Source organism: Hyla sarda, unplaced genomic scaffold (genome assembly GCF_029499605.1).
Source record: "Hyla sarda isolate aHylSar1 unplaced genomic scaffold, aHylSar1.hap1 scaffold_222, whole genome shotgun sequence".
NCBI classification, from domain to species: Eukaryota; Metazoa; Chordata; class Amphibia; order Anura; family Hylidae; genus Hyla; species Hyla sarda.
In genome coordinates this window covers 23,196-36,432 of record NW_026608895.1, presented here as the reverse complement: position 1 = coordinate 36,432, position 13,237 = coordinate 23,196, and the positions used below count along the sequence as shown (strand labels likewise).

The 13,237-nt window shown below is 46.1% G+C and overlaps 6 non-coding genes across 6 annotated transcripts; all 6 read right to left on the bottom strand.

Moving 5' to 3' along the window:
- Positions 1 to 621: 621 nt before the first annotated feature.
- Positions 622 to 812, bottom strand: LOC130320845 (U2 spliceosomal RNA). The gene has a single exon (XR_008866669.1). It is a non-coding gene; the product is annotated as a U2 spliceosomal RNA (small nuclear RNA).
- A 2,075-nt stretch (positions 813 to 2,887) lies between these two features.
- Positions 2,888 to 3,078, bottom strand: LOC130320844 (U2 spliceosomal RNA). The gene has a single exon (XR_008866668.1). It is a non-coding gene; the product is annotated as a U2 spliceosomal RNA (small nuclear RNA).
- A 2,085-nt stretch (positions 3,079 to 5,163) lies between these two features.
- Positions 5,164 to 5,354, bottom strand: LOC130320835 (U2 spliceosomal RNA). Its single transcript, XR_008866667.1, has one exon. It is a non-coding gene; the product is annotated as a U2 spliceosomal RNA (small nuclear RNA).
- Positions 5,355 to 7,440: 2,086 nt separating this feature from the next.
- On the bottom strand, positions 7,441 to 7,631 carry LOC130320823 (U2 spliceosomal RNA). The gene has a single exon (XR_008866664.1). It is a non-coding gene; the product is annotated as a U2 spliceosomal RNA (small nuclear RNA).
- Positions 7,632 to 9,725: 2,094 nt separating this feature from the next.
- LOC130320810 (U2 spliceosomal RNA) lies at positions 9,726 to 9,916 on the bottom strand. The gene has a single exon (XR_008866655.1). It is a non-coding gene; the product is annotated as a U2 spliceosomal RNA (small nuclear RNA).
- Positions 9,917 to 12,008: 2,092 nt separating this feature from the next.
- On the bottom strand, positions 12,009 to 12,199 carry LOC130320798 (U2 spliceosomal RNA). The gene has a single exon (XR_008866645.1). It is a non-coding gene; the product is annotated as a U2 spliceosomal RNA (small nuclear RNA).
- Positions 12,200 to 13,237: the final 1,038 nt, after the last annotated feature.

The window sequence follows — 13,237 nt, the reverse complement described above, 5'->3', positions numbered from 1 at the left end:
CGGGACATAGACAGCCAGCTGATGACCAATCCATTAGTGCAATGGATGGCTGGAAGCATTTGTCTTTGCCTTTGCAATACCACAGAAGCAATGCATGGTCAATGTACAGCAATGACACACCTGTGTGAACAGCCAGGAATCCCCCCCCCCCCCCCCCCATGTTATGTTACATAGTTACATAGTTAGTACGGTCGAAAAAAGACATATGTCCATCAAGTTCAACCAGGGAATTAAGGGGTAGGGGTGTGGCGCGATATTGGGGAAGGGATGAGATTTTATATTTCTTCATAAGCATTAATCTTATTTTGTCAATTAGGAACATTCAGCACCCACCCGCTATCAAGGCAGCTGCCTATCATGTCATGCCCTACCTGCACAGGTGTGCTGGCTACTCAAATGATCCAATTAAGGAGGCCATTTAGTCAGCAGCAGCAGAAGTCCTGTGCCTGGACGCTCCAACAGCGGCCAGACACAAGCAGAAGCAGAAGCAGCAGAAGCAGCAGCAGCACCACCTTTTGTTTTTTGGCTGCAGCAGCAGCAAGGCCCACAGGGCTGGCTAGCTGGCTAGCCAGCAAGCAGGTAGCAATGAAAGTAGGAATCTTTCTTTTTAACCCTGTAAGGGGGTGGTGCACTGTACCCGAAGATACTGCCATATCGGGTCAATGCATAGGGCGACGGAAGCAAGCTTCGAAATCGGCCCCCGTTCTCAAAAATCCATTTAATATATGGTCCCCAGATAGGGGACGTATCAGATATTAAACTGATAAGAACAGATACTACACTTGATCTTAGCCAAAAGGCCGAGAAGCGATAACCGTGAAAGGGGCGGGCCCAACAAGGTGCCCTTCATGGGCACTATCACTGCTTGCTGTCAGGGAGGCTGCCAGACAATTTTCCATGCACACTCTGGGCTGGGGGGCAGTCAACCACCAGTACACACAGCAGAACCTAAACCCATACCATTATTGCTAAGCAGCAAGACAGGGGCCCATTGCACTCCCACGGGGCCTTTTTAAATGCAATCCATAACCCGGATTTGCCAGGAACCCTTCTTACTCCTCCTACTTGCATGTGACACTGGGCTTAGGATCTGCTTAGGAAACACACACACAAGCACACACCTACCTTTGTTGCCTGCAGATGCCTCCTTGGCTGTCCCCAAACGGTATCAAACCAACACCCACGGGAAGCTGTAAGCATAGAGGACATGCCTGCACCCCATTGGACTTACCTGTGTGGGTTAAATCCGGGTTATTTGACAACCTATGGCGGTGATGGTTCTGCTCAGGCAGAGCAGTGCTGATGCTCCTCATAAAGCTGTCGCTTCTGTGAAGGTTCTAGGTGACATCACAAATCCCTATGGTTACATACACAACAAAGCTGGGTTGTTGTTGTTTACACTCTGCAAGGCCTGTGGAAGTGAGTGACATCATAGCACTGTAGTTCTGAGGGTTCTAGATGGATGCAACAATCTCCTGTTGCTTCTATGAAGGCCATAATAGACGACATCACCAAACAGCTCCATAGTCACATACACAGCAAAGGAGAGATGTTGTTTACACCTAGTGATGTCAGTGGTATTGAGTGACATCACAGCACAGTGCTAAGGCTCCTGGGCCTGGACACAGCAGCGGCTGCAATATCTCAACGGAGAATACGTTTATATATATGTGTGTGTGTGCGCATATATATATATATATATATATATATATATATTTCTCCGCCGAAATCACTTTTAAACCCATTTCCACCTTTTTTTCCCTTCTCTTCCTCTTACTTTTTTTTCACGTTTTTTTACGTTTTTCTCCTTTTCGCCTCTTTTCTGGGCGTATTATTCTTCTTTTTCTTCTTTTTTTTCGTCTAATGCATACCCCATCAGTGCAGCAATGCTTATTCAATACCGCCAGCAGATGGAGACACTGGGGGATAATTTTCTAAGGATTTATACTGATTTTTCCTGTCTGAATTTGTCGCACAGAAAGTTGCAGGCCAAATATGTGTGACATTTCTGCGACTTTAGCTTCTAGAGCATTTTTACAACATTATACATAGGTGCTGAATACATAAAAAGCGACTGTTCAGCGACAGACAAGTCGCATCGGCTGAAAGTAGGCCAGAATGTCAGTCCATGTTGGAGCAGGTTTAGATACAGTCTAAAGTATAGATCTCAAAGTCTGTGCACAGAATTTAGCAAGGGCCTCGCACCTTCTGATGCATCAGGTAGGTGCACAATAGCATAGCCTAACCCTCTGTACTTTGGTCTATATTGATGCGGGACATAGACAGCCAGCTGATGACCAATCCATTAGTGCAATGGATGGCTGGAAGCATTTGTCTTTGCCTTTGCAATACCACAGAAGCAATGGATGGTCAATGTACAGCAATGACACACCTGTGTGAACAGCCAGGAGACCCCCCCCCCCCATGTTATGTTACATAGTTACATAGTTAGTACGGTCGAAAAAAGACATATGTCCATCAAGTTCAACCAGGGAATTAAGGGGTAGGGGTGTGGCGCGATATTGGGGAAGGGATGAGATTTTATATTTCTTCATAAGCATTAATCTTATTTTGTCAATTAGGAACATTCAGCACCCACCCGCTATCAAGGCAGCTGCCTATCATGTCATGCCCTACCTGCACAGGTGTGCTGGCTACTCAAATGATCCAATTAAGGAGGCCATTTAGTCAGCAGCAGCAGAAGTCCTGTGCCTGGACGCTCCAACAGCGGCCAGACACAAGCAGAAGCAGAAGCAGCAGAAGCAGCAGCAGCACCACCTTTTGTTTTTTGGCTGCAGCAGCAGCAAGGCCCACAGGGCTGGCTAGCTGGCTAGCCAGCAAGCAGGTAGCAATGAAAGTAGGAATCTTTCTTTTTAACCCTGTAAGGGGGTGGTGCACTGTACCCGAAGATACTGCCATATCGGGTCAATGCATAGGGCGACGGAAGCAAGCTTCGAAATCGGCCCCCGTTCTCAAAAATCCATTTAATATATGGTCCCCAGATAGGGGACGTATCAGATATTAAACTGATAAGAACAGATACTACACTTGATCTTAGCCAAAAGGCCGAGAAGCGATAACCGTGAAAGGGGCGGGCCCAACAAGGTGCCCTTCATGGGCACTATCACTGCTTGCTGTCAGGGAGGCTGCCAGACAATTTTCCATGCACACTCTGGGCTGGGGGGCAGTCAACCACCAGTACACACAGCAGAACCTAAACCCATACCATTATTGCTAAGCAGCAAGACAGGGGCCCATTGCACTCCCACGGGGCCTTTTTAAATGCAATCCATAACCCGGATTTGCCAGGAACCCTTCTTACTCCTCCTACTTGCATGTGACACTGGGCTTAGGATCTGCATAGGAAACACACACACAAGCACACACCTACCTTTGTTGCCTGCAGATGCCTCCTTGGCTGTCCCCAAACGGTATCAAACCAACACCCACGGGAAGCTGTAAGCATAGAGGACATGCCTGCACCCCATTGGACTTACCTGTGTGGGTTAAATCCGGGTTATTTGACAACCTATGGCGGTGATGGTTCTGCTCAGGCAGAGCAGTGCTGATGCTCCTCATAAAGCTGTCGCTGCTGTGAAGGTTCTAGGTGACATCACAAATCCCTATGGTTACATACACAACAAAGCTGGGTTGTTGTTGTTTACACTCTGCAAGGCCTGTGGAAGTGAGTGACATCATAGCACTGTAGTTCTGAGGGTTCTAGATGGATGCAACAATCTCCTGTTGCTTCTATGAAGGCCATAATAGACGACATCACCAAACAGCTCCATAGTCACATACACAGCAAAGGAGAGATGTTGTTTACACCTAGTGATGTCAGTGGTATTGAGTGACATCACAGCACAGTGCTAAGGCTCCTGGGCCTGGACACAGCAGCGGCTGCAATATCTCAACGGAGAATACGTTTATATATATGTGTGTGTGTGCGCGTATATATATATATATATATATATATATATATATATATATATATATTTCTCTGCCGAAATCACTTTTAAACCCATTTCCACCTTTTTTTCCCTTCTCTTCCTCTTACTTTTTTTTCACGTTTTTTTACGTTTTTCTCCTTTTCGCCTCTTTTCTGGGCGTATTATTCTTCTTTTTCTTCTTTTTTTTCGTCTAATGCATACCCCATCAGTGCAGCAATGCTTATTCAATACCGCCAGCAGATGGAGACACTGGGGGATAATTTTCTAAGGATTTATACTGATTTTTCCTGTCTGAATTTGTCGCACAGAAAGTTGCAGGCCAAATATGTGTGACATTTCTGCGACTTTAGCTTCTAGAGCATTTTTACAACATTATACATAGGTGCTGAATACATAAAAAGCGACTGTTCAGCGACAGACAAGTCGCATCGGCTGAAAGTAGGCCAGAATGTCAGTCCATGTTGGAGCAGGTTTAGATACAGTCTAAAGTATAGATCTCAAAGTCTGTGCACAGAATTTAGCAAGGGCCTCGCACCTTCTGATGCATCAGGTAGGTGCACAATAGCATAGCCTAACCCTCTGTACTTTGGTCTATATTGATGCGGGACATAGACAGCCAGCTGATGACCAATCCATTAGTGCAATGGATGGCTGGAAGCATTTGTCTTTGCCTTTGCAATACCACAGAAGCAATGCATGGTCAATGTACAGCAATGACACACCTGTGTGAACAGCCAGGAGACCCCCCCCATGTTATGTTACATAGTTACATAGTTAGTACGGTCGAAAAAAGACATATGTCCATCAAGTTCAACCAGGGAATTAAGGGGTAGGGGTGTGGCGCGATATTGGGGAAGGGATGAGATTTTATATTTCTTCATAAGCATTAATCTTATTTTGTCAATTAGGAACATTCAGCACCCACCCGCTATCAAGGCAGCTGCCTATCATGTCATGCCCTACCTGCACAGGTGTGCTGGCTACTCAAATGATCCAATTAAGGAGGCCATTTAGTCAGCAGCAGCAGAAGTCCTGTGCCTGGACGCTCCAACAGCGGCCAGACACAAGCAGAAGCAGAAGCAGCAGAAGCAGCAGCAGCACCACCTTTTGTTTTTTGGCTGCAGCAGCAGCAAGGCCCACAGGGCTGGCTAGCTGGCTAGCCAGCAAGCAGGTAGCAATGAAAGTAGGAATCTTTCTTTTTAACCCTGTAAGGGGGTGGTGCACTGTACCCGAAGATACTGCCATATCGGGTCAATGCATAGGGCGACGGAAGCAAGCTTCGAAATCGGCCCCCGTTCTCAAAAATCCATTTAATATATGGTCCCCAGATAGGGGACGTATCAGATATTAAACTGATAAGAACAGATACTACACTTGATCTTAGCCAAAAGGCCGAGAAGCGATAACCGTGAAAGGGGCGGGCCCAACAAGGTGCCCTTCATGGGCACTATCACTGCTTGCTGTCAGGGAGGCTGCCAGACAATTTTCCATGCACACTCTGGGCTGGGGGGCAGTCAACCACCAGTACACACAGCAGAACCTAAACCCATACCATTATTGCTAAGCAGCAAGACAGGGGCCCATTGCACTCCCACGGGGCCTTTTTAAATGCAATCCATAACCCGGATTTGCCAGGAACCCTTCTTACTCCTCCTACTTGCATGTGACACTGGGCTTAGGATCTGCATAGGAAACACACACACAAGCACACACCTACCTTTGTTGCCTGCAGATGCCTCCTTGGCTGTCCCCAAACGGTATCAAACCAACACCCACGGGAAGCTGTAAGCATAGAGGACATGCCTGCACCCCATTGGACTTACCTGTGTGGGTTAAATCCGGGTTATTTGACAACCTATGGCGGTGATGGTTCTGCTCAGGCAGAGCAGTGCTGATGCTCCTCATAAAGCTGTCGCTGCTGTGAAGGTTCTAGGTGACATCACAAATCCCTATGGTTACATACACAACAAAGCTGGGTTGTTGTTGTTTACACTCTGCAAGGCCTGTGGAAGTGAGTGACATCATAGCACTGTAGTTCTGAGGGTTCTAGATGGATGCAACAATCTCCTGTTGCTTCTATGAAGGCCATAATAGACGACATCACCAAACAGCTCCATAGTCACATACACAGCAAAGGAGAGATGTTGTTTACACCTAGTGATGTCAGTGGTATTGAGTGACATCACAGCACAGTGCTAAGGCTCCTGGGCCTGGACACAGCAGCGGCTGCAATATCTCAACGGAGAATACGTTTATATATATGTGTGTGTGTGCGCGTATATATATATATATATATATATATATATATATATATATATATATTTCTCCGCCGAAATCACTTTTAAACCCATTTCCACCTTTTTTTCCCTTCTCTTCCTCTTACTTTTTTTTCACGTTTTTTTACGTTTTTCTCCTTTTCGCCTCTTTTCTGGGCGTATTATTCTTCTTTTTCTTCTTTTTTTTCGTCTAATGCATACCCCATCAGTGCAGCAATGCTTATTCAATTACCGCCAGCAGATGGAGACACTGGGGGATAATTTTCTAAGGATTTATACTGATTTTTCCTGTCTGAATTTGTCGCACAGAAAGTTGCAGGCCAAATATGTGTGACATTTCTGCGACTTTAGCTTCTAGAGCATTTTTACAACATTATACATAGGTGCTGAATACATAAAAAGCGACTGTTCAGCGACAGACAAGTCGCATCGGCTGAAAGTAGGCCAGAATGTCAGTCCATGTTGGAGCAGGTTTAGATACAGTCTAAAGTATAGATCTCAAAGTCTGTGCACAGAATTTAGCAAGGGCCTCGCACCTTCTGATGCATCAGGTAGGTGCACAATAGCATAGCCTAACCCTCTGTACTTTGGTCTATATTGATGCGGGACATAGACAGCCAGCTGATGACCAATCCATTAGTGCAATGGATGGCTGGAAGCATTTGTCTTTGCCTTTGCAATACCACAGAAGCAATGCATGGTCAATGTACAGCAATGACACACCTGTGTGAACAGCCAGGAGACCCCCCCCATGTTATGTTACATAGTTACATAGTTAGTACGGTCGAAAAAAGACATATGTCCATCAAGTTCAACCAGGGAATTAAGGGGTAGGGGTGTGGCGCGATATTGGGGAAGGGATGAGATTTTATATTTCTTCATAAGCATTAATCTTATTTTGTCAATTAGGAACATTCAGCACCCACCCGCTATCAAGGCAGCTGCCTATCATGTCATGCCCTACCTGCACAGGTGTGCTGGCTACTCAAATGATCCAATTAAGGAGGCCATTTAGTCAGCAGCAGCAGAAGTCCTGTGCCTGGACGCTCCAACAGCGGCCAGACACAAGCAGAAGCAGAAGCAGCAGAAGCAGCAGCAGCACCACCTTTTGTTTTTTGGCTGCAGCAGCAGCAAGGCCCACAGGGCTGGCTAGCTGGCTAGCCAGCAAGCAGGTAGCAATGAAAGTAGGAATCTTTCTTTTTAACCCTGTAAGGGGGTGGTGCACTGTACCCGAAGATACTGCCATATCGGGTCAATGCATAGGGCGACGGAAGCAAGCTTCGAAATCGGCCCCCGTTCTCAAAAATCCATTTAATATATGGTCCCCAGATAGGGGACGTATCAGATATTAAACTGATAAGAACAGATACTACACTTGATCTTAGCCAAAAGGCCGAGAAGCGATAACCGTGAAAGGGGCGGGCCCAACAAGGTGCCCTTCATGGGCACTATCACTGCTTGCTGTCAGGGAGGCTGCCAGACAATTTTCCATGCACACTCTGGGCTGGGGGGCAGTCAACCACCAGTACACACAGCAGAACCTAAACCCATACCATTATTGCTAAGCAGCAAGACAGGGGCCCATTGCACTCCCACGGGGCCTTTTTAAATGCAATCCATAACCCGGATTTGCCAGGAACCCTTCTTACTCCTCCTACTTGCATGTGACACTGGGCTTAGGATCTGCATAGGAAACACACACACAAGCACACACCTACCTTTGTTGCCTGCAGATGCCTCCTTGGCTGTCCCCAAACGGTATCAAACCAACACCCACGGGAAGCTGTAAGCATAGAGGACATGCCTGCACCCCATTGGACTTACCTGTGTGGGTTAAATCCGGGTTATTTGACAACCTATGGCGGTGATGGTTCTGCTCAGGCAGAGCAGTGCTGATGCTCCTCATAAAGCTGTCGCTGCTGTGAAGGTTCTAGGTGACATCACAAATCCCTATGGTTACATACACAACAAAGCTGGGTTGTTGTTGTTTACACTCTGCAAGGCCTGTGGAAGTGAGTGACATCATAGCACTGTAGTTCTGAGGGTTCTAGATGGATGCAACAATCTCCTGTTGCTTCTATGAAGGCCATAATAGACGACATCACCAAACAGCTCCATAGTCACATACACAGCAAAGGAGAGATGTTGTTTACACCTAGTGATGTCAGTGGTATTGAGTGACATCACAGCACAGTGCTAAGGCTCCTGGGCCTGGACACAGCAGCGGCTGCAATATCTCAACGGAGAATACGTTTATATATATGTGTGTGTGTGCGCGTATATATATATATATATATATATATATATATATATATATATATATATATTTCTCCGCCGAAATCACTTTTAAACCCATTTCCACCTTTTTTTCCCTTCTCTTCCTCTTACTTTTTTTTCACGTTTTTTTACGTTTTTCTCCTTTTCGCCTCTTTTCTGGGCGTATTATTCTTCTTTTTCTTCTTTTTTTTCGTCTAATGCATACCCCATCAGTGCAGCAATGCTTATTCAATACCGCCAGCAGATGGAGACACTGGGGGATAATTTTCTAAGGATTTATACTGATTTTTCCTGTCTGAATTTGTCGCACAGAAAGTTGCAGGCCAAATATGTGTGACATTTCTGCGACTTTAGCTTCTAGAGCATTTTTACAACATTATACATAGGTGCTGAATACATAAAAAGCGACTGTTCAGCGACAGACAAGTCGCATCGGCTGAAAGTAGGCCAGAATGTCAGTCCATGTTGGAGCAGGTTTAGATACAGTCTAAAGTATAGATCTCAAAGTCTGTGCACAGAATTTAGCAAGGGCCTCGCACCTTCTGATGCATCAGGTAGGTGCACAATAGCATAGCCTAACCCTCTGTACTTTGGTCTATATTGATGCGGGACATAGACAGCCAGCTGATGACCAATCCATTAGTGCAATGGATGGCTGGAAGCATTTGTCTTTGCCTTTGCAATACCACAGAAGCAATGCATGGTCAATGTACAGCAATGACACACCTGTGTGAACAGCCAGGAGACCCCCCCCCCCCCATGTTATGTTACATAGTTACATAGTTAGTACGGTCGAAAAAAGACATATGTCCATCAAGTTCAACCAGGGAATTAAGGGGTAGGGGTGTGGCGCGATATTGGGGAAGGGATGAGATTTTATATTTCTTCATAAGCATTAATCTTATTTTGTCAATTAGGAACATTCAGCACCCACCCGCTATCAAGGCAGCTGCCTATCATGTCATGCCCTACCTGCACAGGTGTGCTGGCTACTCAAATGATCCAATTAAGGAGGCCATTTAGTCAGCAGCAGCAGAAGTCCTGTGCCTGGACGCTCCAACAGCGGCCAGACACAAGCAGAAGCAGAAGCAGCAGAAGCAGCAGCAGCACCACCTTTTGTTTTTTGGCTGCAGCAGCAGCAAGGCCCACAGGGCTGGCTAGCTGGCTAGCCAGCAAGCAGGTAGCAATGAAAGTAGGAATCTTTCTTTTTAACCCTGTAAGGGGGTGGTGCACTGTACCCGAAGATACTGCCATATCGGGTCAATGCATAGGGCGACGGAAGCAAGCTTCGAAATCGGCCCCCGTTCTCAAAAATCCATTTAATATATGGTCCCCAGATAGGGGACGTATCAGATATTAAACTGATAAGAACAGATACTACACTTGATCTTAGCCAAAAGGCCGAGAAGCGATAACCGTGAAAGGGGCGGGCCCAACAAGGTGCCCTTCATGGGCACTATCACTGCTTGCTGTCAGGGAGGCTGCCAGACAATTTTCCATGCACACTCTGGGCTGGGGGGCAGTCAACCACCAGTACACACAGCAGAACCTAAACCCATACCATTATTGCTAAGCAGCAAGACAGGGGCCCATTGCACTCCCACGGGGCCTTTTTAAATGCAATCCATAACCCGGATTTGCCAGGAACCCTTCTTACTCCTCCTACTTGCATGTGACACTGGGCTTAGGATCTGCATAGGAAACACACACACAAGCACACACCTACCTTTGTTGCCTGCAGATGCCTCCTTGGCTGTCCCCAAACGGTATCAAACCAACTCCCACGGGAAGCTGTAAGCATAGAGGACATGCCTGCACCGCATTGGACTTACCTGTGTGGGTTAAATCCGGGTTATTTGACAACCTATGGCGGTGATGGTTCTGCTCAGGCAGAGCAGTGCTGATGCTCCTCATAAAGCTGTCGCTGCTGTGAAGGTTCTAGGTGACATCACAAATCCCTATGGTTACATACACAACAAAGCTGGGTTGTTGTTGTTTACACTCTGCAAGGCCTGTGGAAGTGAGTGACATCATAGCACTGTAGTTCTGAGGGTTCTAGATGGATGCAACAATCTCCTGTTGCTTCTATGAAGGCCATAATAGACGACATCACCAAACAGCTCCATAGTCACATACACAGCAAAGGAGAGATGTTGTTTACACCTAGTGATGTCAGTGGTATTGAGTGACATCACAGCACAGTGCTAAGGCTCCTGGGCCTGGACACAGCAGCGGCTGCAATATCTCAACGGAGAATACGTTTATATATATGTGTGTGTGTGCGCGTATATATATATATATATATATATATATATATATATATATATATATCTTTCTCCGCCGAAATCACTTTTAAACCCATTTCCACCTTTTTTTCCCTTCTCTTCCTCTTACTTTTTTTTCACGTTTTTTTACGTTTTTCTCCTTTTCGCCTCTTTTCTGGGCGTATTATTCTTCTTTTTCTTCTTTTTTTTCGTCTAATGCATACCCCATCAGTGCAGCAATGCTTATTCAATACCGCCAGCAGATGGAGACACTGGGGGATAATTTTCTAAGGATTTATACTGATTTTTCCTGTCTGAATTTGTCGCACAGAAAGTTGCAGGCCAAATATGTGTGACATTTCTGCGACTTTAGCTTCTAGAGCATTTTTACAACATTATACATAGGTGCTGAATACATAAAAAGCGACTGTTCAGCGACAGACAAGTCGCATCGGCTGAAAGTAGGCCAGAATGTCAGTCCATGTTGGAGCAGGTTTAGATACAGTCTAAAGTATAGATCTCAAAGTCTGTGCACAGAATTTAGCAAGGGCCTCGCACCTTCTGATGCATCAGGTAGGTGCACAATAGCATAGCCTAACCCTCTGTACTTTGGTCTATATTGATGCGGGACATAGACAGCCAGCTGATGACCAATCCATTAGTGCAATGGATGGCTGGAAGCATTTGTCTTTGCCTTTGCAATACCACAGAAGCAATGCATGGTCAATGTACAGCAATGACACACCTGTGTGAACAGCCAGGAGACCCCCCCCCCCCCATGTTATGTTACATAGTTACATAGTTAGTACGGTCGAAAAAAGACATATGTCCATCAAGTTCAACCAGGGAATTAAGGGGTAGGGGTGTGGCGCGATATTGGGGAAGGGATGAGATTTTATATTTCTTCATAAGCATTAATCTTATTTTGTCAATTAGGAACATTCAGCACCCACCCGCTATCAAGGCAGCTGCCTATCATGTCATGCCCTACCTGCACAGGTGTGCTGGCTACTCAAATGATCCAATTAAGGAGGCCATTTAGTCAGCAGCAGCAGAAGTCCTGTGCCTGGACGCTCCAACAGCGGCCAGACACAAGCAGAAGCAGAAGCAGCAGAAGCAGCAGCAGCACCACCTTTTGTTTTTTGGCTGCAGCAGCAGCAAGGCCCACAGGGCTGGCTAGCTGGCTAGCCAGCAAGCAGGTAGCAATGAAAGTAGGAATCTTTCTTTTTAACCCTGTAAGGGGGTGGTGCACTGTACCCGAAGATACTGCCATATCGGGTCAATGCATAGGGCGACGGAAGCAAGCTTCGAAATCGGCCCCCGTTCTCAAAAATCCATTTAATATATGGTCCCCAGATAGGGGACGTATCAGATATTAAACTGATAAGAACAGATACTACACTTGATCTTAGCCAAAAGGCCGAGAAGCGATAACCGTGAAAGGGGCGGGCCCAACAAGGTGCCCTTCATGGGCACTATCACTGCTTGCTGTCAGGGAGGCTGCCAGACAATTTTCCATGCACACTCTGGGCTGGGGGGCAGTCAACCACCAGTACACACAGCAGAACCTAAACCCATACCATTATTGCTAAGCAGCAAGACAGGGGCCCATTGCACTCCCACGGGGCCTTTTTAAATGCAATCCATAACCCGGATTTGCCAGGAACCCTTCTTACTCCTCCTACTTGCATGTGACACTGGGCTTAGGATCTGCATAGGAAACACACACACAAGCACACACCTACCTTTGTTGCCTGCAGATGCCTCCTTGGCTGTCCCCAAACGGTATCAAACCAACTCCCACGGGAAGCTGTAAGCATAGAGGACATGCCTGCACCCCATTGGACTTACCTGTGTGGGTTAAATCCGGGTTATTTGACAACCTATGGCGGTGATGGTTCTGCTCAGGCAGAGCAGTGCTGATGCTCCTCATAAAGCTGTCGCTGCTGTGAAGGTTCTAGGTGACATCACAAATCCCTATGGTTACATACACAACAAAGCTGGGTTGTTGTTGTTTACACTCTGCAAGGCCTGTGGAAGTGAGTGACATCATAGCACTGTAGTTCTGAGGGTTCTAGATGGATGCAACAATCTCCTGTTGCTTCTATGAAGGCCATAATAGACGACATCACCAAACAGCTCCATAGTCACATACACAGCAAAGGAGAGATGTTGTTTACACCTAGTGATGTCAGTGGTATTGAGTGACATCACAGCACAGTGCTAAGGCTCCTGGGCCTGGACACAGCAGCGGCTGCAATATCTCAACGGAGAATACGTTTATATATATGTGTGTGTGTGCGCGTATATATATATATATATATATATATATATATATATATATATATATATATTTCTCCGCCGAAATCACTTTTAAACCCATTTCCACCTTTTTTTCCCTTCTCTTCCTCTTACTTTTTTTTCACGTTTTTTTACGTTTTTCTCCTTTTCGCCTCTTTTCTGGGCGTAT